We start from the raw sequence: 27,784 nt of genomic DNA, 5'->3' as shown, positions 1-27,784 counted from the left end.
GTTCGCTCTTACCCAGAGTTGCACCTGACATTCTATACTCGTGTTCCTTATTCTTACTGCCTAAATGCATTACTTTGCATTTCTCCACATTAAAACTTCATCTGCCATTTCTCCGCCCATTTCTCTAACTGACACAAATCTCTCTGGAGTTCCTCGCTATCCTTTTGCGATCTGATTGCCCGGCATAGCTTTGCGTCGTCTGCGAACTTGATGATCTCACTGGATGTTCCTTCTTCTAGGTCATTGATATAGATATTAAATAAGATTGACCCAAGTACCGAGCCCTGGGGTACATTAAGTGCTATAATTGATATTTTAAAAAAATTTTACTGCTAGATATTTTGCATTAAATTTCTTTTTATTAATGTATCATTGCTGAGTGTGAAAATATAAGATCTAGCTTTAATACCAAGAAATTTGCTCCATTATGCAAAAATAAAAGCAAATTTTAAGAAAAACAGAGCTTTATGTAATTAATCAGTGGCTTTGAGTGACTCCAGGATGTTCTTTATTTTCTAATCAAACATAATCAAATGCATGGGAAAAATGTCAATTTGTACAGTTTTTTCAACTTTAGGTTTTTCTGGACAACACTAAAGATCTCAAATAAATTCATTGTGGAAATCCTGAAAACTTGACTTGGCATGGGCCATGGTTGTTCACCCATGGTTTAGCTCATGTACTGAATCCCTTGCCATAAATATCACTTCATGCCACTGCCAGAGAATGAGATGAAAGCAGTTAGCATGGCAGGTTTAAAAAAAGGTTTGAATAATTTCCTTAAAAAAGTCCATAAGCCATTATTCCTGCTTATTCCTTGGACCTCTCTGATTGCCTAAAGTCTAGGCAGAACTACTCCTCCCTGCATCCCACCCCTCTGACTCAGCAGTGCTGCAAACAGGGCATTCTGGGACATGTAGTTTTCTTTTAACTGTCTAATGCTCCCTTCTGCCCAGAAACCTAACTGCAGTCTTAGAGAATGAAAAGTCCTGAATCTATTACATACCCTCCACCTTATCTCAACTTTATTAGGGTGAGGGCCTGCTTTTACATGGGGCCTCCTTTCTGAGGATCACTCTATGAGTATCCTTATACCTCCAGGGCAACTAGCAAAGCACTACCCTGTCTATAGCTTCTCTCAAATAACTGAAAGTGAACAGGGCAAGTTAAGCACATCAGCCATTGGGCCCCATCACACTGCTCGCACACGGCTCGCTAAGGCCCTGGAGGCGAGACCCGTCGTGTTTAGTGATGCCCTTGACTGATGCCACCACAGCACAGGAAGGATTTTCCCAGATCAGACCAATGTACCATAGAATGGTAAATTGGTTTAAGATATTCAATTACTTATGACCACAAAAAGTTCAGTTTCTGTGTGTATTATATAAACGGTTACCATTCTGTTTGTAAAGGAATAAATTTCTGTAACCATAGTGTTGGCTCAAACAAGTGTGCCGCATTGACTAGAAAGAAAAATCCTCACTCACCATGGAATTAGACCACGTGCAGCAAGAACAATCCATTGATGATGTTAATTTTCCTCTATATGGTAACAAGAATTAGTACTCTGATTTCAAGCAAAGTGCTAGATAAATATTTTTTTTAAATACGTATATATTAAATGTATTTATTTTTCTATACTGTTCTCCCAGGAGAGCTCAGAATGGTTTACATGAATTTATTCAGGTACTCAAGCATTTTCCCCTGTCTGTTCTGGGGCTCACAATCTATCTAATGCGCCTGGGGCAATTCGATTAAGTGACTTGCTCAGGGTCACAAGGAGCAGCGTCGGTTTGAACCCACAACCCCAGGGTACTGAGGCTGAAGCTTTAACTACAGCGCCATATTAAATAAATGCTTTGACATTTATTTAATACTTCCAGATAAGGATAGCAATATTATTAATTACGTTAGCAAAATGTGAAAATCATTAGCTATATCTTCAGGATTAGAACCATCTGACTTGTTTGTATTTATTTAATGAATAGAAAGTGTTCGTTATGTATCTGCAGTGCAGGCAGGTGGCAGTGTTTCCCTTTGCAGGTAATGTTCTGAAGGACTTTTCCAAAATTCTGGCTTCTTTCCTAGATAAGGTGTAATTTGGATGGACAGAAATTTATGCTGTGTTTATTTAAAACAAAGAAATATTACAGTGACCTTATTATAGCTTAATTCCTGGGTCAGGTCGTGCAAATTGTTTATCAGTACAAAATGATGTAATCTAATTGCAATCAAAATAAAAGTAGGAGGCTAGCTTAAATTCCAGTTGAGCTGCCTTAACATACAATAGAAAATAAAAGCCTACTACTATTCTCAAGGAACTGCAGCGATTACAAAGAGTACAAAACGCTGCTGTGAAACTGCTAAAAAATCTCGGCCCCCCCCCCCTTCGTCCACATTCCACCAGTGTTGAATAAGGCCCACTGGCTCCCAATAGAGAAGCGGGCCATCTTTAAGCAACTGCTGCTAGCCTTCAAGCGACTCCACGGTATGGCCCCACACTACATGGCAGAATAGCTTCCCATCTACCACCCACAAAGACCGCTCCAATCCCAGCGAGAACTCCAGCTGAGCGTTCCGCCAGCAACCCCTCCTCCACCTGGAAGCTGCCCGGAGACGATCGAACTCCCGCAGCGTACCCAAACTATGGAACCAGCTCCCCCCTGCCACCAGGGCAATAGACAGCCGGTAGCCTTTCAGAAAAGCTGCGAGGACAATCCTATTCTCATGCTGGCACACACCAACCTTAAGTCCCTAGTCGCCCATCCACACCGAACCAGCGAGACTTGAAGCCATCTGGAACACACACCTATGATCTTCCAGGCCAAGCCTTGGTCTGGTTGGGTAAGACCACAGGTTTCAAATAGGGCACCAACCGCCTACTGACTCATTATCTAGTGTTTGCCTGTTGCAAAATGTCCCTTATACCACTGTATGTAATCTACTGTGTATGTATTCTTGTAACCCATTCCTGGGGAGGACGGGATATAAAATGAACTAAATTACTAGTAAAACTAGTTGGCTCTTCAGAGACTCTGAAACACTGCAGTCCCTATGTTTCAGAATCAGTTGAGAAAATCAAGAAAAAGTTGCATAGATCCTATAGGAAGCTTTTGAAAATGGGGGAATCAATATTCAGAAGATGTGTCTGGGTTAATGTTGAGTTAACTAGTAAATGAATGAATATGTATACCCAGTGATGTAGTTTGGGTTTGGAGGCACCTGGGGCCGGTGGTGCCCCTCCAGCAGCCTCCTCTTTTCCCACCATTCCTTCTGTGCTCTCCGCTCCTTCCCGTTCCACCCTCGTGCTCTCCCTTCTCCCCACGTACCCTATGTAAATCTTTGCCAGCGCGAGTGGGTTCTCCAGCATGCTGCTGGCACCAGCAATTGGGACCCCTCTGACATCACTTCCTGGCTCCGTGACCCAGAAGTGATTCTGAGGGGAACCAGGCTGGCATGAGCAACAAGCAGGAAAAAATCGCTTATGCTGGCGAAGATGTACAGGGTGAGGCGGGATGGCGCGAGCCTGGTGTGGCTGGGGTGGAAAGATGCTGGTGTCCCCCACTGAGACAGCACCTAAGGCAGTCCACTCCCCCACCCCCTTACTACGCCACTGTGTATAATACCCTGGAAGAAAGGAATGATTTGAAAGGTATTAATAGACAAACAGACTTTTTCCAGAGAAGGGGAAGTAGTAGAAGACATGAACTGAGGTTGCAGATGAGGATGGAGGGGGGGTCAATTTAAGATTAGCATCAATATAAGATTAACATCAAGCAGTATGAGGACTGATTGTAAAGTAATGAGACTGTTTTTATAATTCAGAATTAGATGACACCACAGACTCAAAAAAGATGTAGTGGAATTAGAAAAGATACAGAGAAGGGCGATAAAAGGGATGAGATGGCTTCCCTAGGAAGAAAAGCTAAAGCGGCTGGGGATCTTCAGCTTAGAGAAGAGATGGCTGAGGAGTGACCTGATAAAGGTCTATCAAATACTGAGTGGAGTCAAAAGGGTAGATGTGAATCACTTGTTTACTCTTTCCAAAAATACTAGGACCACGGGGCATGCGTCGAAACTACTAAGTAGCAGATTTCAAACAAGCCAGAGAAAATATTTCTTCACCCAAAGTGTAATTAGCCTGGAATTCACTGGTGAAGAATGTGGTGAAAGCAGTTAGAAGAGTTTAAAAAAGGTTTGGATAATTTCCTAAAAAAAAGAAGTCCATAGGCCATGATTGAGATGGCTTAGGGAAATAGACTCCTTATTCCTAGGATAAGCAGCATAAAATTTGTTTCACTGCTTGAGATCTAGCTAGGTACTTAGGACCTGGATTGGCCACTGTTGGAAACAGGATGCTGGACTTGATGGATCTTTGATCTGTCTCAGTATGGCAATTCTTATGTTCTTATGATCTGAACATTTTTTTCTTTTTCAAAGTGGTGTCCTTCACATTTAGTACATTTTTTTTTTGCAGCGTTCAAAACCAATTCAAAGAAGTGCAATAGACTGCAACATCACTTTTAGGGCTGTGGCTGTGACATAGTAATATACCCTGTTTCCCCGATGGTAAGACACTGTCTTATTTTTTTTGGAAGGCCAAAATATGCTCTAGGGCTTATTTTCGGGGGGATGCCTTATTTACCCATGAAGAAGACTACAGTACACAGTTATTGTTGAAAAAAAACCCAGAATTTTATTACCTGTATTGGATGTTCTGGCCGTGAACAAACTCCTGCAGTCTCCGTTAGGGAGGGATGAGGGAAGCTGCCTGTATTTCCTTGTGCGGAGTCACGTGCGCGCGCTGCAGTCCTGTCACTTCCTCCTCTTCACTTCATGACGAGGCGCGGCACGCAGCCATGGAGGCAAATACGGTAGACGGAGGGACCACATGGAGTCACCCACCATACCACCCGATTTGGGTAAGCACAGGTATCGGTGGGTGGCTTATTTGCGGGGGGGGGGGGGGTGCCTTATTTTACATTGTTTTCTAAAAAGGGGGGGCTGTCTTATTTGATGGCCCTGCCTTATCATCGGGGAAACACGGTAGTAACATAGTAGATGACGGCAGATAAAGACTCAAATGGTCCATCCAGTCTGCCCAACCTGATTCAATTTAAATTTTTTAATTTTTTCTTCTTAGCTATTTCTTGGGTTCCAACTGCCGAAATCTCTGTTAAGACTTACTCCAGCCCATCTACACCCTCCCAGCCATTGAAGCCCTCCCCTGCCCATCCTCCACCAAACGGCCATACGCAGACACAGACCGTGCAAGTCTGCCCAGTAACTGGCCTAGTTCATCATCTGAAGAGAATTTCTTTCCGTGCAGTTGATTTTCAGGGATGGGAATGCCCAGAAATCACAGGACGCTAAGTCCAGGCTATATGGAAGGTGTTCCAGTGCTGTCCCATTAATTTCAGTCAGGGCTGCCAATGCAACAGCGGCAACATGTGGCCAGCCATTATCTTGGAGCAAAAACCACTACAGTAAATGTATTTATTTATGTTTCACTTATAACCTAAGTGGTTTACATTCAGGTACTCCAGCATTTTCCCCTAGCTTTCCTGATGGGCTCACACTCTATCTGATGTACCTGGGGCAATGGGGGATTAAGTGACTTGCCCAGGGTCACAAGGAGCAGTGTGGGATTTGAACCCACAACCTCAGGGTGTTGAGGCTGTAGCTCTAACCACTGCACCAAACACTACCCCAAATGTAGTCTTTTCTTCTTCACGGCTCCATGCAAATAGGTTTTCAGGACGTTTCCATGGTAGCCACATCCGTGACCACGGTGGATGGCCATCCAGAACGCATTTCACCTGTCACTCACTCGTTACCCTCTGAAGTACTTCCACCACTGAAATACTGCAGCACGCCTAATTGCTTCATCACTGTATGCTTGCCATAACATTTCAAGTGTTTTATTACCGCTCTTTCCAAGTTTAGCACAAAATTCAATCGTACACCTCTGGCGTACTCTCACATATATGTCTTCCTAATCTGCCATGATGAAATGTACGAAGTGGTTCCTGACCATTTATATAACCTACCTCCGCTTCTATCTGAGGGGTACAGATAGAAGCGGAGGTAGGTTATATAAATGGTCAGGAACCACTTCACAGGTCATGGACCTGATGGGCTGCCGCGGGAGCGGACCGCTGGGCACGATGGACCTCTGGTCTGACCCAGTGGAGGCAACTTCTTATGTTCTTAAGTTCTTCTTCTTGCTGTGACCCAACAATGAAGACTACTGCAGTCCAACTAGAGGTTCAGAAACGTTGGTGCATGAGTTCTCTCAGAGTTTCCACAGCCGACATCATGCTTGTTGCAGGTTTCTGGGTTTTGCTGCGTCTTGTAAAGTAGAAATTGACGTTTTAGCCGTTACACTGTGGTTTTCTTCAGAGTATGCTGCGAGGTCTGCAGTTTGTCTTTGTAAATAGTGGGTCCACTGACTTTATTGGGAACAATCCTGACTCTAGAGAAGCATTGAAAAGGTCAGCTAGCGGAGTCGCCAGAACTTCAGTACCCTCGAATTCACACTATCCGGTCCCATTGCTTGTCCAACTTTAGTTTAGCTAGCTCCACACCTCCATCCCTATCTGTGTCTTCTGCGGTCCTGCTTCCAGTGCTTCATCTGTGAAAATAGAACAGAAATATTTGTTGAGAAATTCAGCATTTATCAGCTTCTACATATTTCTCCCCTTCACCCTTGAGTCTCACGATACCACTTTTATCACTAATATATCTAAAAAATGTCTTGTGCCCCTGTTGTACCGTGTCGGCTATTTCTTCTTCCATTTGCATCTTTGCTTTCCTGACTACTTGACCAGTTTCTCTTAACTTTTCTAGATACTTTTGCTTGTCTTTCTCTTTCTGTGATCTTTTGTAGTTTATGAAAGCTAACCTCTTATTCCTTTACCTTCTCAGCTACTACTTTTGAGAAACAAAGTGGCCTTCTTTTCCTCTTAACTTTACTTATTTTCCTTACTGGCAAGATGCTCCTTTCAGTTTTGCCACACCCCTTAGTAGTCTTTGATGTGGTGAAGTGAGATCTACATCTGGGCCTTGAAGGAAAATCCTTCCCCCATCCAAGAAAACCTACTTCTTTGGAGAAGATTGTGAGTTCACTGAATACAAGAGAGGAGAGGAATGGGAAGGGTCCAGGACAATTCATTACAGCCATATCATCACTGAATTGGCCACAATGAATTGTCCAAGGCAGCACCTGGCCTCTTGTGGGGGGGGGGGCGCTATACCCCCACACCCCCAAAGTAGGAGCACCCCCCCCCGTATCCCTCCCCCAAGGTTCACGCCCCAGGCCCTCATACCTCTTGAAAAGTTTGCCGGTGTATGCAGCATCTTCCATCCCCCCTGCTCAAGCCCGCCTTGTCTCCCCTCTGATGTCATGTCCTGGTCACTGGACTAGGAAGTGATGTCAAAAGGAATCCATGGCTGGCCGAGCAGGGGGTTGAAGATGCACCATTGAACTTTTCAAGAGGTATGGGGGGGGCGGGACAGAGCGTAGGAGAGGCACCAGCGGGGGTAGAAAGGAAGAGAAGTATCAGTGAGGGGGCAGAGGGAGAGGCACTGGTGGGGGGTGGAGAAGAGGAAAGACATAGATAGGGTGGTGAAGAGGAGATGCACCGGGTGGGGGGGGAAATGAGGTACTTGGCATGATTGATCGACAGAGGATGACTCATCGTGGCCCTATTGAAACATCCTGCATGAAACGGCCGTGAAGAATAGTCCCATTCCAGACTGGGAAAAATGCTGTTAAGGGGGCCTGGGGATGAGACGTCCAGTATGGACATCCCTGAAAGAAGTTACACCCTGAGACAACTTGTGGCCTTGAGGTGTAGAACCTAAAATTGAAGTAAAAGCTTCAGGGAAAACCCATGAAAATACCTGTACAGTCGTACAAAATGCATATCGCTCCATCACGGGGGAAAGATAGAGGGTTTCTAAACCCTGACCTGCCTCCTGGACCACTCCACACCTTATCTAGTGGTCTAGCGGTGAAGGGGGTAGGAGCAATCTTCCTAAGCTCCTCCCCCATGCAGAGCCATCAACAAAAATGGCTGCTGTGAGTTCCTGTGGTCTCACGAGACTACAGCGGGACCTCATGCACCTGTTTTTGTTGACGGCTCTGCACAGGGCAGAAGCGTAAGAAGATTGCTCCTGCCCGGCTTACTGCTAGACCACCAGGTAAGGTATGGAGAGGTCCGGGAGGCAGGAGGGAGTCAGGGGTGGGTCACAGTTGGCCCTAAAACTTATTCACAATTTTTCCATATTTGCAGGTTGGTTCTGCCCTTAACCCCCCCCCACCCCAAATATTGCTAATCAGTATAATGATGATTCAGCCCCTGATGCAGCCCCAAGAGGGGGGGGGGGGAACATGGCTATGTTGGGTTAATAGGAGTGTTTTAATAAATATTGTTTATATTTTCATCACTGTGATCTGCTGTGCTTTTGTTCATACTGGATCTTACAGATTTTGCAGATCGGTCACCAGTTTGATTTTTGGGGCCTAAATTTGCGCGCCATATACTGAATCTGGCTCTATAGTCTATCCCCCCAAAAATATCACATCCATGACGGCTCCCATAAGTCATTTGCAAATTGTTTGCAGGGGATTATTTTTACCTTTTCTTTCTACTATTCTATTAAGCTCTGGAACGAAGAGCAGATAGCATTGCAGATTTTAAGAAAGGTTTGGACAAGTTCCTGGAGGAAAAGTCCATAGTCTGTTATTGAGAAAGACAAGGGGGAAGTCACTGCTTGCCCTGTATCGGTAGCATGGAATATTGCTACACCTTGGGTTTTGGCCAGATACTAGTGACCTGGATTGGTCACCGTGAGAACGGGCTACTGGGCTTGATGGACCATTGGTCTGACCCAGTAAGGCTATTCTTATGTTCTTACCATACTTTTCCATCATTTAATTCCAAGCCTTATGAATTTTTTTTGGGTGGGAGAGTGTGGTGCAGTGGTTAAAGGTAACACCTCAGCACCCTGGGGTTGTGGGTTCAAACTAAATTATGTAAACTAAGGAAAGAAGGGCGATTTAAATCTCATAAATATCTCAAACACAGAACAAACGAACCTGCTCAGCAACGCTACAAGGCTTAAACATACATACACCCAACCATCCACAGCAGGAGAAACACTCAATCAAACAGAAAACAAAAAAAGAAGTGGAGAAAAAGCCTCAGTTCAGCTTCATTTGGCAAAAAACTCCACTTCACATACAGTCCTACACAAGCGTGTGTGCTTTACTGTTTTTCCTGCACCTTTTTTGTGATTCATGACGAGGTGGGTGTACTAGAGGAGCACCGAAAGATCCGTGGACTGGCAGATGAAGCCGTGTGGCTACCCCTGACGCAGCAAGAACTGGCGAAACGGGAGATTCCCCATTGGGTACTCTAGCTGCTGTGTTACTACGCTGGATTGAGACATATCTGATGGACTTTGGCAGCTAAGTGGGTTTTTTTGGCCTAATGCTATGATTTTGGATCACCGTGCCTTTGGGCCCTGTTGCCACATTTTTTTTCACGTGTGGGGTTATATACCCCTGGTGCTTTTGAACATTGACTTTGCAAGCTATTACAGTGCTTTCTTCACCCTACCGGTTGGTTTGTGTAGGAGTGTATGTGAAGTGGAGTTTTTTGCCAAATGAGGCTTTTTCTCCACTTCTTTTTTTTTGTTTTTTGTTTGATCGAGTGTTTCTCCTCACCTTATCCCCCCCCATAGCCCCAAGAACCATTCTGAGCTCTCTTGGGAGAACAGTATAGAAAACTGAATGAATAAATATTTACTGAACAATAACAGAAAAATATAATTTACAGGCTTTCCAGATTTCCTGAAATGTACGAAGCTTATTAATTTTTTGGGTGGACTGCAGTAAGTAGGTTTGTATTTGTAGCGTGAACATACTATATTTCACAAACTACATATCCCTAAGAGATCGGCCTTGATGTTTGAAATATAACTGACAAATCCGTTCTGGTACAAGCTTTGAACTCTTGCTATTATTAAGTGTCTGGCAGTTTAGAGCTGTCAGCAGTGCCTCGAGGGAGCGCAGTAATTTAATGAGGAGTAACAATGACCCTTTGTTGAAGGCTATCAAAAGGAATGTAATAATCTGCTCCGATTGGCAGAGGCAGGCAATAGACTTAAGCATTTGGCCCAATCGATTGCACTGTATGTCCTTCAGAAATTATTGAGAAATGTTGTCACCCCCAAATTGCCAGACGCTAACAAGGAAGCAAGTCCAAAAGAAAAGAAAAAAAGCAAACTCAGACCGACAAATATTCTGGCTATTCTTTAAAAAAAAATCACTCTCAGTGTCAGGTTTTTTTTTTCCCAGCCCTGAATTTTGAGCACGATTTACTGAAGCCAGCCTAAAATGTGTAAAAAACAAGCGATAGAATAATGAAGCACTACTGCCTATTGTATATTTTTGGTTTGTTTTTTTTGTAAACCACTTTGAGGGTAGGGGTGAAGGGGTGAGGGTAGCGGTGAAGGGCCACTACTCAGACTGGAGAAAGGTCACGAGTGGTGTTCCGCAGGGCTCGGTGCTCAGGCCGCTGCTTTTTAACATATTCATAAATGATCTAGAAACAGGGACGAAGTGTGAGATAATAAAATTTGCAGACGACACCAAACTATTTAGTGGAGCTCGGACAAAGGAGGACTGCGAAGAATTGCAAAGAGACTTGGACAAACTAGGGGAATGGGCAGAGAGATGGCAGATGAAATTCAATGTCGAGAAGTGTAAAGTATTGCATGTGGGAAGCAAAAACCCGAGGTATAATTATATGATGGGAAGGATGTTATTGACTGAGAGTACCCAAGAAAGGGACTTGGGGGTGATGGTGGACATGACAATGAAGCCGACAGCACAGTGCGCAGCTGCCGCTGTGAGAGCGAATAGAATGCTAGTTATAGTATTACAACCAGAACGAAAGAAGTTATCCTGCCGCTGTATCGGGCAATGGTGCGTCCACATCTTGAGTACTGCGTCCAGTATTGGTCACCGTACCTTGAGAAGGATATGGCGTTACTCGAGAGAGTTCAGAGGAGAGCGACACGCCTGATTAAGGGGATGGAAAGCCTTTCATATGCTGAGAGATTGGAAAAACTGGGACTCTTTTCCCTGGAAAAGAGAAGATTAAGAGGGGATATGATAGAGACTTACAAGATCATGAAGGGCATAGAGAGAGTAGAGAGCGACAGATTCTTCAAACTTTCAGAAAATAAAAAAACAAGAGGGCATTCAGAAAAGTTGAAAGGGGACAAATTCAAAACAAATGCTAGAAAGTTCTTCTTTACACAGCGTGTGGTGGACACCTGGAATGCAATTTCAGAGGACGTTATAGGGCAGAGTACGGTACTGGGGTTTAAGAAAGGATTGGACAAATTCCTACTGGAAAAGGGGATAGAGGGGTATAAATAGAAATTTACTGCACAGGTCCTGGACTTGTTGGGCCGCCGCGTGAGCAGACTGCTGGGCGCGATGGACCTCAGGTCTGACTCAGCGGAGGCATTTCTTATGTTTTTATATTCTTATGTTCTAACTTTTTTGTTAAAATTGCGGTATATCTGGTTAAGCATTTGGCTGAGAATACTTACAGAACCAAACCACTGATCAAACAGAATCTTGACACAATCCTAGACGAAGAAAAACTGCGTGATCCACACCAACATGGGTTCACCCAGGGTAGATCCTGCCAATCTAATCTGATTAGCTTTTTTGACTCGGTTACTAGACAACTAGACGTCGGAGAGTCACTGGACGTGGTATATTTAGACTTCAGTAAAGCATTTGATAGCGTCCCTCATCGAAGACTACTGAACAAACTAAAATCGATAGGATTAGGAGACACTCTAACTACATGGGTTGGGGATTGGCTGAGCGGTAGACTTCAGAAGGTGATGGTGAACGGTACCCCATCCGAAGCATCGGACGTTATCAGCGGAGTGCTGCAGGGCTCGGTCCTGGGCCCGATTCTATTTAACTTATTCATTAGAGATACGATGTAAGGACTTAAAGGAAGGGTGTCACTGTTCGCCGACGACGCCAAACTTTACAACATAGTAGGCAAAAGCTTATTGCCTAATAATATGACACACGACCTACTGCTGCTGGAACAATGGTCAACTACTTGGCAGCTAGGCTTCAATGCCAAAAAATGCAAGATAATGCACCTGGGTAAGAGAAACCCGCGTAGAACTTATGTACTAAATGGTGAGACCTTGGTTAGGACCACGGCGGAACATGATCTAGGGGTGATCATTAGTGAGGACATGAAGGTTGCCAATCAAGTGGAGAAGGCTTCCTCCAGGGCAAGACAAATGATGGGGTGTATTCGCAGAGGTTTTGTCAGCAGGAGACCTGAAGTCATGATGCCGTTGTACAGATCCATGGTGAGGCCTCATTTGGAGTACTGTGTTCAGTTTTGGAGACCACACTACCGAAAGGATGTGCTGAGGATCGAGTCGGTCCAGCGAACGGCCACCAGGATGGTCTTGGGGCTCAAGGATCTCATGTATGAAGAAAGACTAAAGAAATTGCGGCTGTACTCACTCGAGGAAAGAAGAGAACAGGGAGACATGATTGAAACGTATAAGTACATCACGGGACGTGTCGAGTCAGAAGATGATATCTTCTGGCTCATGGGACCCTCGACCACCAGAGGGCATCCGCTGAAAATCAGGGGAGGGAAGTTTCATGGCGACTCCAGGAAGTACTTCTTCACCGAAAGAGTAGTGGATCATTAAGGGTATAAGTCCTGCATGGATTTTGGCTACCCAAGTGCATAACTTTGCATTTTTTGGCATTGAAACTGAGTTGCCAGGTCCTAGACCAGCGCTCCAGTAGGAGTAGATCGTGCATCATGTTGTCGGGCATTGAGTTTTTGTCCGTTGTGCTTTTGCCCACTACATTGCTTAGCTTGGCGTCATCGGCGAATAATGTTATTTTACCTCGGAGCCCTTCTGTCAAGTCACTTATGAAGATATTGAACAGGATCGGGCCCAAGACCGAGCCTTGGGGCACTCCACTGATCACCTCCGTCATTTCAGAGGGGGTGCCGTTTACCATTACCCTTTGAAGCCTACCTCCAAGCCAGTTCCCAACCCATTTTGTCAATGTCTCGCCCAATCCTATAGAACTCATTTTACTTAGCAACCTGCGGTGTGGTACACTATCGAATGCTTTGCTAAAGTCCAGGTACACGATGTCCAGGGACTCCCCAACATCTAGCTTCCTCGTCACCCAGTCAAAGAAGCTGATCAGGTTGGATTGGCAGGATCTCCCCTTAGTAAATCCATGTTGACGGGGATCCCGCAGGTTCTCCTCATTAAGGATTGTGTCTAATTGGTGTTTGATTAAGGTTTCCATTAGTTTGCTCAATACTGATGTGAGACTCACCAGTCTATAGTTTGCTGCCTCAATTTTTGAGCCTTTCTTGTGAAGTGGAATGACGTTAGCCGTCCTCCAGTCCAATGGGACGCTGCCTGTACTAAGGGAGAGGTTGAAGAGCACGGACAGCGGTTCCGCCAAGACATCACTCAACTCCCTGAGCACCCTGGGGTGTAGGTTGTCAGGCCCCATAGCCTTGTTAACCTTGAGCCTTGACAGTTCATCGTAGACACTGCTGGGTGTAAACTTGAAATTACTAAATGGGTCAGCCGAGCTAACCCTTGTCTGTAGCTGAGGGCCTTGCCCCGGCGCTTCTCGGGTGAAGACTGAGCAGAAATATTCATTTAATACGATGAAATCTTCTGCCCAATGTGTGGCGGCAGCCAAAAAAGCAAACAGGATGCTGGGAATTATTAAAAAAGGGATGGTTAACAAGACTAAGAATGTCACAATGCCCCTGTATTGCTTCATGGTGTGACCTCATCTGGAGTATTGCGTTCAGTTCTGGTCTCCTTATCTCAAGAAAGCTATAGGGCTCCTTTGACAAAGGTGCGCTAGCGTTTTTAGCGCACGCACAAGATTAGCGTGCGCTAGCCGAAAAATTACTGCCTGCTTAAAAGGAGGCGTTAGCGGCTAGCATACGTGCTAAAACTGCTAATGCACCTTTGTAAAATGAGCCCATAGTGATGTTAGAAAAGGTTCAAAGAAAAGCGACCAAGATGGTCAAGGGGATGGAACTCCTCTCGTATGAAGAAAGGCTGAAAAGGTTAGGGCTCCTCAACTTGGAAAAGAGATGGCTGAGGGGAGATATGACTGAAGTCTACAAAAACCTGAGTAGAGTAGAATGGATACAAGTGGATCGATTTTTCATTCCATCAAAAATTACAAAGACTAGGAGACACTCAATGAAGTTACAGGGAAATACTTTTAAAACCAATAGGAGGACATTTTTTTTTTTCACTCAGAGAATAGTTAAGCTCTGGAACGTGTTGTCAGAGGATGTGGTAAGAGTGGATAGCATAGATGGTTTTAAGAAAGGTTTGGCAAGTTCCTGGAGGAAAAGTCCATAGTCTGTTATTGAGAAAGACATGGGGGAAGCCACTGCTTGCCCTGGATTAGTAACAAGGAAATCCAGTAAGAGGAGTACTGAAAAAATATTGAGAACAAATCTCCCCTAACCCAAGAAAGGGGGTGAGGGGAAGAGAAAGCCCAACAAGGCAACCTACAAAATTTTTTTAGGTGAATGGGAAGCCCTCAGTCTCACGGCCTGCAGTGGGGAACTATCCCCTAATCCAGTGGTTCCCAACCCTGTCCTGGAGGAACACCAGGCCAATTGGGTTTTCAGGCTAGCCCTAATGAATATGCATGAAGCAAATTTGCATGCCTATCACTTCCATCATATGCAAATCTCTCTCATGCATATTCATTAGGGCTAGCCTGAAAACCCAATTGGCCTGGTGTTCCTCCAGGACAGGGTTGGGAATCACTGCCCTAATGCACCAGCTGTCACAGTCATACACCCAGAAGGGTAATATCTGTGAATCATTTGACCCAAGTGAAACTTTAACGTGAATTAATTAGTGCACAAACTAGTGTGCTAAAAATGAAAATAATTAAACAAACAAAAGAATAATCTAGTTAGGCTGTCTCTGCCCCTCATCCGAGGGTACAGCAGTGTCCAAAATCGTCCAAGCCAGCACAATCACAAGCTGAACATGAAGTTGATAAGGTACTTAGCTTCTCCGTAGAAATCTGGAGTAATGATGCGACCTATTCTCTGAACCTAATGCATACTCCTCTATAGCATAATTACCAACATTAAAACTAGGATGATGAAGAGCTGACGTCATAATCTTTATACATTGGTAATTCTTGCTGTGTAGCTCCAAAGGAGAGACGTCTTATTAAGAACATTAGAACATAAGAAGTTGCCTCCGCTGAGGCAGACCAGAGGTCCATCTCGCCCAGCGGTCCGCTCCCGCGGCGGTCCATCAGGCCCATTGCCTGAGCAATGGTCCCAGACTATCCCTATAACCTACCGCTACTCTTATCTGTACCCCTCAATCCCTTTATCCTCTAGGAACCTATCCAAACCTTCTTTGAAGCCTTGTAACGTGCTCCGGCCTATCACAGGCTCCGGAAGCGCGTTCCATGTGTCCACCACCCTCTGGGTGAAAAAGAACTTTCTGGCATTTGTTTTAAACCAGTCTCCTTTTAATTTTTCCCTGCATTGCGTCCATTGTGTCCTTTATTGCAGCCCTTTGTTGGGAAGGGTCTGAAAACGGGGTAATGTTCAGCTCACAGACAAAGCTGATGGCTTGAGAAGTATTTCCGTTACTCAGAAGAATGTGATTGTGTTTGGATGTTAACTTTTCGCAAACGTAAGCCCTTCCTTAATCAAGTGTGCTGACTGTGCTACCAAGAACAAAATAAATGTGTTCTTGGAAATGTAAATATTATAGCCCTGTAAAAGACAAAACTAATGACATGCATTTTTTATAGACATTATGACAGTAATACGTAGCTTAATATTTCCCATCAGCTGACAAAGAAGGGATGCAAACTGCTGATCCGTACATACATGCAACAAGCAAAATCCTGGAAGCAAAATGAAATCTAAAAGCCGGTAACTATGCTGATATCAGGGGAAAACTGCTTAGGCAGAGCCCAGGCTTACCAGAATAATCCTCGTGCATCTGGGTGAGCCATTATTTGCTTAGCAGAGACCAGGCTGCTACTCAAAACATAATCATGCCGTCTCACAACAGGGGCACAACTGTACAATCAAATACACGCAGAGGGCAGGTTAAGGGGGAGCCCCACACAGCTAAATAAGAAATGAGAAAGCTAGAGCTTCTGGTGTAAAAACTGCCCTACAAGGAGGAGGTCCTTTGATAAGAAGGCATCCATTTGAGAAGTCTCTAAAGCACTTGTTTTAACCCTATTTTTGTAAGGGCAATATAGGTACTCATGTGCCTTTATTAATCAGCCTTCCTGACCTAGTCCCTATAGCATACAAATGAATATGTAAACCTATACACCTGTCCCAAAGAAGGTATGAATCTATGCATGTCCTTTACACGCAAGTACAGTAAAACCTTGGATTGCAAGTAACTTAGGTTGAAAGTGTGTTGCAAGACAAGCAAAACATTTGATGAAATTTTAACTTGATATACAAGCAATGTCTTGCAATACGAGTACATACAGTATATACGCGTTACATCATCGCAACTGAGCCAATGGTTCTTCTCTCTCTGACTCTGCAAGAGTGCAGTGACTGTTCTAAATGAGCGAGGTCTTGCAATGCAAGTACGTACAGTGGTACCTCAGTTTACGAGTGTTTTGCAAGACGAGCAAAACATTCGCAAAATCGGTGCCTCGGAAACCGAGTGCGCCTCGATTTGTGAGCGCCCCCCCGCTAACCGGCACCCTCCCCCCCGAGATCCGGCACCACCCTGCCGCCATTGGGCACCCCCCCCCCGCGACCTGAGATCCCCCAACCCACCCAAACCCTGTTCTTTCTTCAGTGTAGCCTCCGCACCGGCACCAGCATGTCCTGCCGGTGCCCGAAGATCTGCCTCCTGTGCTGGGCCTTGAGCATGTGCGCATGCTCAAGGCCTGAGAGTTCGCGTTCTCTACGTGAACTCTCAGGCCTTGAGCATGCGCACATGCTCAAGGCCCAGCACAGGAGGCAGATCTTCGGGCACCGGCAGGACATGCTGGTGCGGAGGCTACACTGAAGTAAGAAGAGGGTTCGGGTTTACTGTACTTCTGCATACAAAAGAAGAGGGGGGCATGGGGGGTGACTGTGTCTGATGATCTTAAGGTGGCAAAACAGGTAGAAAAGGCGTTGATCAAAGCCAGAGGGATGCTAGGGTGCATAGGGAGAGTAATGGCCAGTAGAAAAAAAGGAGGTGATAGTGCCATCGTACAGGAGAGTGTGGTGCCGTGGTCAAACCCATGCTCCTCCTTGTGACCCCTGGGCAAGTCACTTTATTTATTTATTTAAATTTTTATCCCATTCTCCCAGAAGCTCTGGACAGGTTACAATTTGACATTCACAATCAGTTTAAGATCGGAATAGTCATGACAACAATTAGGTTACATTTAGACAATTAAAGCACTATTCGAGAGTCCAGCCTAGTCATAGCAAAGAGTAATTGGAGAGTAAATTGAGGAAGCTGTTTAATTGAGGACCTATTGTTGGAAGAGGAAGGTCTTTATTGCTCTACGGAAGGATATTAGTGAGTCTAGTGACCTTATCTGTGTGGGTCGCTTAATCCCCCCATTGCCCCAGGTACATTAGATAGATTGTGAGCCCACCAGGACAGACAGGGAAAAATGTGTGAGTACCTGAATAAATTCATGGAAGCCGTTCTGAGCTCCCCTAGGAGAACAGTATAGAAAAAAAATGAATGGATACATACATAAATAAATAGACTCTTTGTTAACCGGAACTCAATTAACCAGAACTCTCAAGCACCCAGAAAAAAAAAATCTAAGAAATACTTTAAATGAAAATAAAATCAATTTATGTCAGAAATTTAAGTGTAAACTTGGAACGCCTGAGTACACCCATGCTTTGCTTACCACATGTCCGGTAGTTTGTCTGGAACTCTTTATGGTATGGCATAGTATGGGATATAGTATTAGGCCTATTTTTAATAGTAACTGTCAAGCAACCAGAAACTATCCGGTATCAATCGCCATGGGTGCCGGTTAACTGAGTCTCTGGTGAGGCTCCGTTTAGAACACACTTTCAAAAAGATATAAACAGGATAGAGTCAGTTCAGAAGGCTGCTACAAAATTGGTTACTGACCTTTGCCATAAAGCGTATGGATGAGAAAAGAAGAAGGCAGTCAGTCCACTAGATCCGCCGTGAGGAAAAGATTCGGAAGGGGAGATTGAGAGGGGACATGATCGAAACATTCAAGGTACTGAAGGGAATAGACTTAGTAGATAAGGACAGGTTGTTCACCCTCTCCAAGGTAGGGAGAACGAGAGGGCATTCTCTAAAATTGAAAGGGGATAGATTCCGTACGAACATAAGGAAGTTCTTCTTCACCCAGACAATGGTAGAAAGCTGGAACGCTCTTCCGGAGTCTATCATAGGGGAAAACACCCTCCAAAGACAAAGTTAGACAAGTTCCTGATGAACCAGAACGTACGCAGGTAGGGCTAGTCTCAGTTAGGGCGCTGGTCTTTGACCAGAGGGCCACCGTGTGAGCGGACTGCTGGGCATGATGGACCACTGGTCTGACCCAGCAGCGGCAATTCTTATGTTCATTATTGTCTTGTATCACATCCTTCTCCTCTGCCACCCAGGATCCCATTAGCACTTTGAGCTATGTGAGATATCCCTGGCTGCTACGTCTGTCATGGTTTTATCCTTTTACCACACATCTGTTTGCTTCATAGCATTATTTAAGTCTTGTGGTATCTGGCATTAGGACCCCTGAAGAAGGCAGTCCAAGCCAAAACACGGACCGTGTTGGGTCCGCACCAATATTCACTGATGTGTGTTGGATTTTTACTAACTGCACCATTTGGAGTGTTAATGTGGCAACGTTACAATAAACCTTGACGTCAAGTGCATCGCATCCACAGTTCTTCTGTTCTTGCATTTCCGTAAAGGATCAGGTATCCTGTCCACTCTCTGTCCCTAACTCTTGGGGATGTTTGAATCATTACTAAAGTAAGAAGAGACCTGTGGCTACAAGCCAGGCAGACGAATGGGATGTGCTCAAATCAGCTCTTTATTGTAGAAATGTAAGCAGGACTCAACACGGGCCGTGTTTCGGCAAAAGCCTTCATCGGCAGTCCAATCAAAGTCAAGTTTCTTTGAAGCTACTACATACATGTGTGACCTGAATGAGGCAACGGAGTTTTACTTTTGGCATCCAGCTCTCTCCTCTCTTTTTTTGGCAAGTGATAGGAACACACAGACCTTGACTGGATTCCTGATGAAGGATTTTACTGAAACATGGCCTGCTTACGGTTCTACAGTAAAGAGCTGATTTGACCACATCCCGTTCACATGCCTGCATACCCACTGTTCTCTGTTTGCTTTGGCTGCTCTTCATGGGACTTTTTGTTGTTCTTGGTTGCTTTTTGTGAATCATTACTAAGTCAATTGTCAGGCCATTTGTACCTAGATATACAATGATATCTAGATCAGCTACCTGTTCCATTTTCCTAGTCAGTCTGGTTCGAATGTTCTAGATTAGTGTTCTTCAACTGCTGCTCTGTGGACCGGTGCTGTTCCGCAGAAATTTTCTGCCGGTGCACAGGGCCGGTACGTCCATCGGACCCAAGACAGCGTTCTTCAGCCATCGGTCCACGGTGCGATCAATGCAGCGTCTTCAGGCCGGCTCGCTGAGTGCTGCAGTGCACAAAGCTGTGGGAAAAGGCTCCTACGGGTGGCCTGCGCCTGAACCGGAAGCCTTCTCTCTAATGTTGCAACGTCAGAGGGAAGGCTTCCAGATGAGGCGCGGGACGTGCGCGAGGAGCCGCTGCCCACAGCTTTGTGCAATGCAGCACTCAGGGAGCCGGTCCGAAGACGCTGCGTTGATTGCACAGTGGATCGGCCCAAAGATAACACCGGGGAGCAGGCCAAAAGGCAAGGCACATGGAGGGAGAGAGACAACAACAGTAGAGGAAATGCTTTTATTTTTTTATTTAGTGATTGATTTGTCTGTTCAGGAAAAAATGCATTTGTTTCTTTTCCTCTGAGGTTGTGCTGCTTGCAGTCTTGCATCTTAGGGTTTCTTTGTAAATATTACTACTTTTAGTTTTTGGTCTTGCATTTGCATGGGGTTATCTGTTTTCTGGTAGGAATGAATGTTGAAAAACATACAGTGTGCTTTCTGTATTTTAATTTTGTGGCTAACCATTATGTGTTGTTAATACAATTATATTGTGTGTATATATGAAAAATGAATGGAAAAAATGGTGTTACAATTAGTACTATTATGGGGGCGGGGTCTGGGGAGGAGATTGAGTGGAGATGGGCAGGACTTAGCCCAGTGTTCTTCAACTGCCGGTCCGCGGACCGGTGCTGGTCCCCAAAATAATTATTTTATTTCCACATGTTCCATAGGTATCAAAAGGTTGAAGAACACTGTTCTAGATATCCTAAGGGCTGGATGTCTTGTCAGCCTAGACATCCAAGTAGATGTTTTTCAAAACAAAAATTTTTTTGGGATGTCTAGCAGTTTGAAAATGGGTGTTTCTGTGCTTCTGACTTTGGGCGTTTAGTGGGAAACATCCAAGTCGGACTTAGACGTCCTTTTTGAAAATGGCCCTCCATGAGAGTAATGACACTAACTCCTAAACCAGAATAATAATAATAATCATCTTTATTCTTGTATACCGCCCAACCATGATTTTCAGGCGGTTCACAACCAAGAAGGACTGTACAATCAGTGAAACATACATGTAAACAGGGTTAGAATAATAATCATGGTACAAACTTATCAAACAAGTAAGTTTTCTGAAGGCCTAATATGATTGCGTTTGTGGAATCAGAGTACTTAACCAGGAATTCATTTTTCCTAACTGGGAAGCAAAAGTCTTATCTAGAAATCTCTTATAACGTCAAGCTTTTACAGATGATCTCAATGTCTCGAAAAGTACTGCTAGTGCTTGTCATAAGATATGTGGGCCAAATACAAAAATGCTGTGAAAAGGGTAGTTTTAGAAAATTACTCAAGTTGCAATTATTTGTAGACGCCTTTTTCTAGCCAATAATTTTTTAGTGTTGTTGATCGAAGAATTATCCATGACTTTTTGTCTAAGCCTTTGGTGTTACTTTGTGGATATGTTCTCTGAGGGTTATTTGTTTGTTTAATTATGTTTTTTAAATAATTTTATGTATGTAAATTTTATAAACCGTTTAGTTTTAAACGGTATAGAAATTTTAAAAATAAATAAATAAATATGCATTCTGACAACGAGAGAATAGGATGTAATATATATTGGCAATGTATAAGCTGTGTTTGAATGTGCTTTTGATCAGACCAGTTGTACCTTCTGCCACATTTCCTTGATCTCTGACTGTATTGCTTGCTACTGGAGAATTTTCTGGTCTCCATTTTGGCGACTTGATATTGGATAGCCCAGTCCCCAAGTTATTCTTTAACGAGCTATAGATCATTCCTAAGTTCTAAATTCTTTTTATAAAGTGACATGACAACCTAGAAGTCAGTTTGACTATGGCGGTATAGAAAAATAAAGTTATTATTATTATTATTACAGACGGAGTAGCCTTGGAGCTTCCACAAGGCTTGGATGACTATTCAAAGACCTTGAACTAGGTTATTCACCATAGCCTTCATTTTTTTCATGTCACATATCGGAGATACTGAGCAGATACACTTAAGATCCTCACCTCAAGTATTAGTCATCCTATAAGTCCAAGACAGAAGAAAGATGAAGTGATGAATATGATGTTACACCTGTGTGGCACAAAAAGAATGGTTTATTGAATGGACACAAACCTGATACCACCACATTTCAGCAGTCGCCTACATCAGGAGTATAAGTTCAGCCTTTTGTGAGGAGACTTGGCAAACATCAGTAAATGGTCTAGAAAAGTCAGTCTTCAGTATGAAAACACGTAGCTACAACTCATTTTAGTGATGACACTGAAGAAGTTTCTAAAAGATGAGGTAGCACTTTAATGTAAATATGATTTTAATTCATTTGGCAACTGCATAAACTGTCGACACAAGGAAATGCAGAATGAGCTCAAGACAAATGGTTTATCCACTTAGAAAATGACTGGAAACCTGCAAAAAGCAAGCTGCTATTAAATTCTGGTCTACTGCCAGAGACAGGACCTCAGCACTAAAGCCTCTGTTTGTCTTAAGCAGGTTACTAGAGGGCACTTAAATATACTTTTCTTTACAGTTTTATTGGGCAACTTCACCACAACTTTCTACAATTGGTTTTCTAGACTTTACTCAACCATTTATACAGTCTACAGCAGTGGTGTGCAGTCAGGGCCTTCAGGAGATTCATCCCACCCCTTAAAGTTCCTGAAAGCACTGCTCTGAATTTTATTGGTTGAGCAGGCAGCAGGCAGTTGCTGCTCAGCCAATTGAATTCAGATTCGCACTGTCAGGGCCTTCAGAGGGGTCAGTAGCTTTTACGTGTTTGGATGTGTGCAGTTGGTGAGCCTCAACGGTTGCTGGTGGAGTAGGCCGAAATCTTTCCCTTGACGCAGCTCAGCGAAACGGAGATATCCCCGTCGGGCAGGAGTGGCTGCGGGGCCGAGCAGGCTAGCACCGTTTGGGTGCATGGAAGACAGCTCGGATACCGTCTGCAGCTAAGTGGTTTTGTTTTTCCTGCTTGCCATTGAGAGTGTTTGAAATTTTAATACGTGCTGTATGCTGTGCTCACACCTTTGGATTTTTGAAATTTGGCGTGCTGATGTTTTTTTTAGGTGGTTCCTATGTGGGCTACTATTGTGTTTCTCACTGCTGATTTGATTGATACAATTTGGACCTTACTTTTTTGTGGTCTTGAAGTGGAGTTTTTTTGCCAGATGAAGCTGAACTGAGGCTTTTTCTCCACTTTTTCTTGGTTGTTTTTTTGAGTGAGTGGGTCTGTGTATGAGTGCAGTGGGTATTCCTTGTAGTGTCTCGATGGGTTCCCCTGTTGTGTTTCCAATAGGACATAATTTGAGTACTTTGGGGGTTGGTAGAATCCCCAGCCCAAGAGCTCTGCATTTTGGGGGGGATTACTTTTTGTTTGATGCAGTCTGACTGGTTGGGCAGGCTGCCTATTCAACAAATTAAACTGCACTAAGCAAAAAGTAAATAAAAAAATAAAAAATCAGAGCTGAAAACCCTCACCACATGCCACTGGTCTACAGGCTTTTCTTTAACCGTTGATTGAGCCTCTTTGAACTCCCAGCTGCAGCCTGGTTTCTACCAGAATCTCAGGGAGACTTCTCATCGGCTTGCTTTTCTTTTCATGGCATCTTTAAAGCTTTTTTCAGCATGTACAGTAGGTGTCTGTGACCCTCTCGCCCCCCTGCAGAGCATGAGACACAGGATTCTTCAAGGAGTCACTGAGTGTGTGTGTGCGTGGATAGAAGAACGTGTGGGAGGAGTTGGAGGCCCCTAACCAGATTGGGAGGGGGGGGGAGTGTAAGGTGACCATACGTCCCGTTTTGAACGGGACAGTCCCTTTTTCAGAGCCCCTATCCCGTTGTCCCCACTCACAGCTTCGGGACACCGAAATGTCCCGTTTTCAGAGAGGGCGTCCCGAAGCTGTGAGTGGGGACAACGGGACAGGGGATCGCAGCCTGGATTCAGCAGCGGCATCATCATCGCTCGGGCCCCGCTGACCCTCCTATCTCTCCCTCCCAAGCGAACCCTGCCGACCCTCCCAGCAAGATGACCGAGCAGCAAACCTTCCTCCAGTAGCGTCGGCAGCCGCAGCACGCTAAACAGGCTGCTTCGCGGCTTTCTCCTGCCGGTGAAGCATCACTGAAGACGTCATCAGTGACGCGGCAGAGGTCCTCACCGCACCCCTAAACACCCCCCAAAACCTACTAGACCCACCTGTCTACCACCCCAATAGTCTTCACGGCTGCAAGTGGCACTTATATGGTTTTACATAGCCTAAGTCACAACGTATGCATACCGTCCAGGCAGCCACGTTAAACTTTCGGTACGACTAAGTTTAGATCAGCCCACGTCCCGCCCAAATCCCACCACTCCTCCTAAAACTCCCCTTTTAGCTTTGGTCATACAGCAGCACTGAAAATAATAATAATAATAATTTATTTCTTATATACCGCTATACCGTGAAGTTCGAAGCGGTTTACAATAAAGATACATTTGACAGTACATGAGATAGAAACGGTTTACAATAAAGATATGTTTAGTCAGTACATGGGATACAAGTGGGTTACAATACAAGTGGTTTACTATCAAGGTGCATTTTGTCAGTGTAAGGGATACAGGTGGGTTACCATAAAGATACATTTAGTCAGTACATGGGTCAGGCCTAAATCGTTTTTAGATACGTCTAAAACCCGGTTTGGTTATTGGCACTTGGACAACTTGTCTTACTGATCATCCAAGTGCCGATTTAGGCCAGTTTTTGGACGTATTTCCGTTTCGATTATGAGCCCCATAGAGGGTATCAAAGCGAATTTCCCTATACGAAATAATGGAAACTCAGACGATTGGTTCCACAACCCAAAAACTTTAATATAAAATACTATTCGTACCTGTATTGCAAGACCTCGCTCATTTAGAACAGTCACTACATTCCCCCAACATCAGAGAGAAATAAACCATCGGCTCAGTTGTGATGACGTGACGTTTGTATACTGCATTGCAAGACATTGCTTGTATATCAAGTTAAAATTTAATAAAATGTTTTGCTTGTCTTGCAAAACACTTGCAAACCAAGTTACATGCAATCCAAGGTTTTACTGTACTGATATTTGCCCACATTTGCTTATTTCTGATCTGAAGAAGAATGGTTACTTTTGAAAGCTAATAAAAAAACACATTGCTAATCCAATTAAAAAAAACCATATCACCTTATCTCCTTTACGTTTTGTTCTATCTCTATATATTACCGTTAAAAGTGGACCAACACGGCTATCACACTATTCTACTTAAAATACTGCTGATATGCAAAGTGCTGTTTACTCAAAAGCTGTACTGTGCTGAGGACCGAGCACAATTTCGCCGGCTTAAATCCAGCCTTTAGTTCCCTAATGACAGAAGACTGCTATTGAAATCGCACAGCAAGACATGCAGATGGGTGGAAGTAATGTAGATTAAAATATCTTATCTATCGCATGACATCCGATCTCAGCTTCAGTGTATGTATGGAAATAGAAGCTGACAGGTTAGTGCTATTGCTAGTGCAGGGCTATGGCTCCTATTTGACCCATCAGTTGTTCTACAAAGCTTAGTGCATCATGACAAATAAAGAGCTGGAACAAAGAACTATTTTTTTCCCCCCCCTCTCTACTTTAGTTGATGAATACATTGGCTCGGAAAATAACCAAAGGTTTGCAATGTTATGCCAAGCGTGAATTATGTTGATTATTTTGGTTGCTTTCTCAGTTCCTGAGCTAGGGCACAGTTTAATGAGTGTCCTTTTAAGAGCCTAATTTATAATCCAGTTGTTGGAGGTGGTGTGTAGGAGGGAGAAATTAAGGGATGGAAAGGAAATGCTATCCAAGGTAAATATAATTTGAACTGCTGTGCACAGCATAACACTCTGAAACTGAAATCTAATTATACCCACCAAGTTCAAGCATATCCTACAGACTACGGCAGCAAAAGAGAACTCAGGAAAGTAGACTGCTGGCAGCTAACATTTAATATGGTGTACTGCAAACTGTACATTGGGAAAAATAACCCAAATTGTAAGAACATAAGAATAGCCTTACTGGGTCAGACCAATGGTCCATCTTGCCCAGTAGCCCGTTCTCACAGTGGCCAATCCAGGTCCCTAGTACCTGGTCAAAATCCAAGAAGTAGCAACATTCCAGCATCTCAAAGAATAGCAAGATTCCGGAACCCCAATGAGAGCAACATTCCAGAGCTGAGATTGTGATGTCATAATGCCTCATTCCACAGTGCCTCAGAGCCAACCTCATCAGTGATGTTACAATGGCTTGATTGTCCTATACTGTACTTGGCACAGCCATACTGGGTCAGACCAATGGTCCATCTAGCCCAATAGCCCGTTCTCACGGTGGCCAATCCAGGTCACTAGTACCTGGCCAAAATCCATGGAGTAACAACATTCCATGCTACCGATCCAGGGGAAGCAGTGGCTTCCCCCATGTCTTTCTCAATAACAGACTATGGACTTTTCCTCCAGGAATTTCAGCTACGCTATCCTCTTTTACCACAACCTCTCGCAATGCATTCCAGAGCTTAACTATTCTCTGAGTGAAAAAAATTTTCCTCCTATTGGTTTTAAAAAGTATTTCCCTGTAACTTCATGGAGTGTCCCCTAGTCTTTGTAGTTACACAATACTATGTTCACGGGGGGGGGGGGGGGGAGTGAGGTTTGCCCCGGGTATGCTCTTTGTAAAGGGCGCAGGCACTCGACCTCTTCTTCACCCCCTCTTTCCTGTCCTCCCCGCCACACGTGTTGTCACCACCACTATAGCCCAGGGCTGGGCTCTATAGCAATCCCAGTGGTTAACATAAACAGTGCACCAGCGTGTGACCCGGCATGGAGTCACCCTGCAGGACTGGATTCTCAGCAGTAATCAAAATTAAAGCCAAATAAAATAAAGTCCCAACAATTGTAGTGGATTATAGAAATAGTTCTTTTTACTCAATCCTTCATGCAGGTAAGTAATTCATTAGACTTTTGCAACATTGGTCAGGATTTCACACAGCACTAAATAAATACTGCCAGAAAAAGGCAGGAAAATAAAACAGTCCAAAATAAAATCCAAAACTTTCTTTCACTCCTAATAAAGTCCCAATTACTCTTGAGACCACAGCTCTCCACAGAGCTAGCACTGCCTGCTCCAAAGCAGGTACTTCAGCAAATCAAAAATGCAGTTCAGGATAATAGTTTCCCCAATTCTCAGTCCTTAAGGAAAATGAGGAAAGCCTCTGGCAACATTTATGACTGCCAGGAAAGGAGAGTGTACAGGTTTTGTCAAAATACAGCCACAGAAATGACTTTCAAAATCCCACCCAGAGTGAAAACAAAACCTCTCCCCACACACTCCTAGCTTTCCCAAAACCAACATAAAAAAAAACACAGCATACAAACAGTTCCCAAAAATCCAAACTCACTGTTTGTAGCTTGAGGCCAAGTCCATCTGCATAGGCTCAGGATAATTAACTTCACAACCTGCACAAGCTTCTTGACATTCCATAGGCTCTCCATTCAAGAGTGGCAAGTCTTCATCTTGTCCAGCCTCTGTTAGCTCCATAGGCATAGGGTTGTCGCTCCTGTTTGGCCCAGGTGGATCTTCAGGGAGGCAAGGCCTGAACTTCCTCCCTAACCGGCCTGCTGGTTTGAATGCCACTGCTGGCTTACATACCCTAGGGGTGTGGCCTGATCTGAGTGAGTCAGCAGAAGTCCAGGGGCCTCTTGAGCTCCCCCGGTGGTGACTCAAATAAAGCTCACCTACTTCCTCCTCAGATGAATCCAGCTCCCTCTGGTGGTCAATGACATTATCTCCAGAAACATAACCCTGGGAGATCTTGGAATTTCCCTTCCGTGTTTTTACTTTTACATTTTTCCCTGGCTTAACTGGGACCTTGGCAGGCCCCGTGTCTGACTGGTCACATGGTGCACCCCTACCCTTCCCTCGTACCTTTTTCATTTTTCCTGCGCGAGCCAGCATT

The 27,784-nt window shown here is 44.3% G+C and overlaps 1 long non-coding RNA gene across 1 annotated transcript; it reads right to left on the bottom strand.

Annotated features, from left to right (window-relative positions):
* Positions 1–5,284: 5,284 nt before the first annotated feature.
* Positions 5,285–27,423, bottom strand: LOC117356036. Its single transcript, XR_004538517.1, has 3 exons — positions 27,227–27,423; positions 21,814–21,880; positions 5,285–6,634 (listed from the first exon to the last, which is right to left on the bottom strand). It is a non-coding gene; the product is annotated as an uncharacterized LOC117356036 (long non-coding RNA).
* Positions 27,424–27,784: the final 361 nt, after the last annotated feature.

The sequence above is a fragment of the Geotrypetes seraphini genome, chromosome 2 (genome assembly GCF_902459505.1).
Source record: "Geotrypetes seraphini chromosome 2, aGeoSer1.1, whole genome shotgun sequence".
Classification (NCBI taxonomy): Eukaryota; Metazoa; Chordata; class Amphibia; order Gymnophiona; family Dermophiidae; genus Geotrypetes; species Geotrypetes seraphini.
Note: the sequence above shows the minus strand (reverse complement) of the source record. Positions and strands in the feature narration are given on the sequence as shown.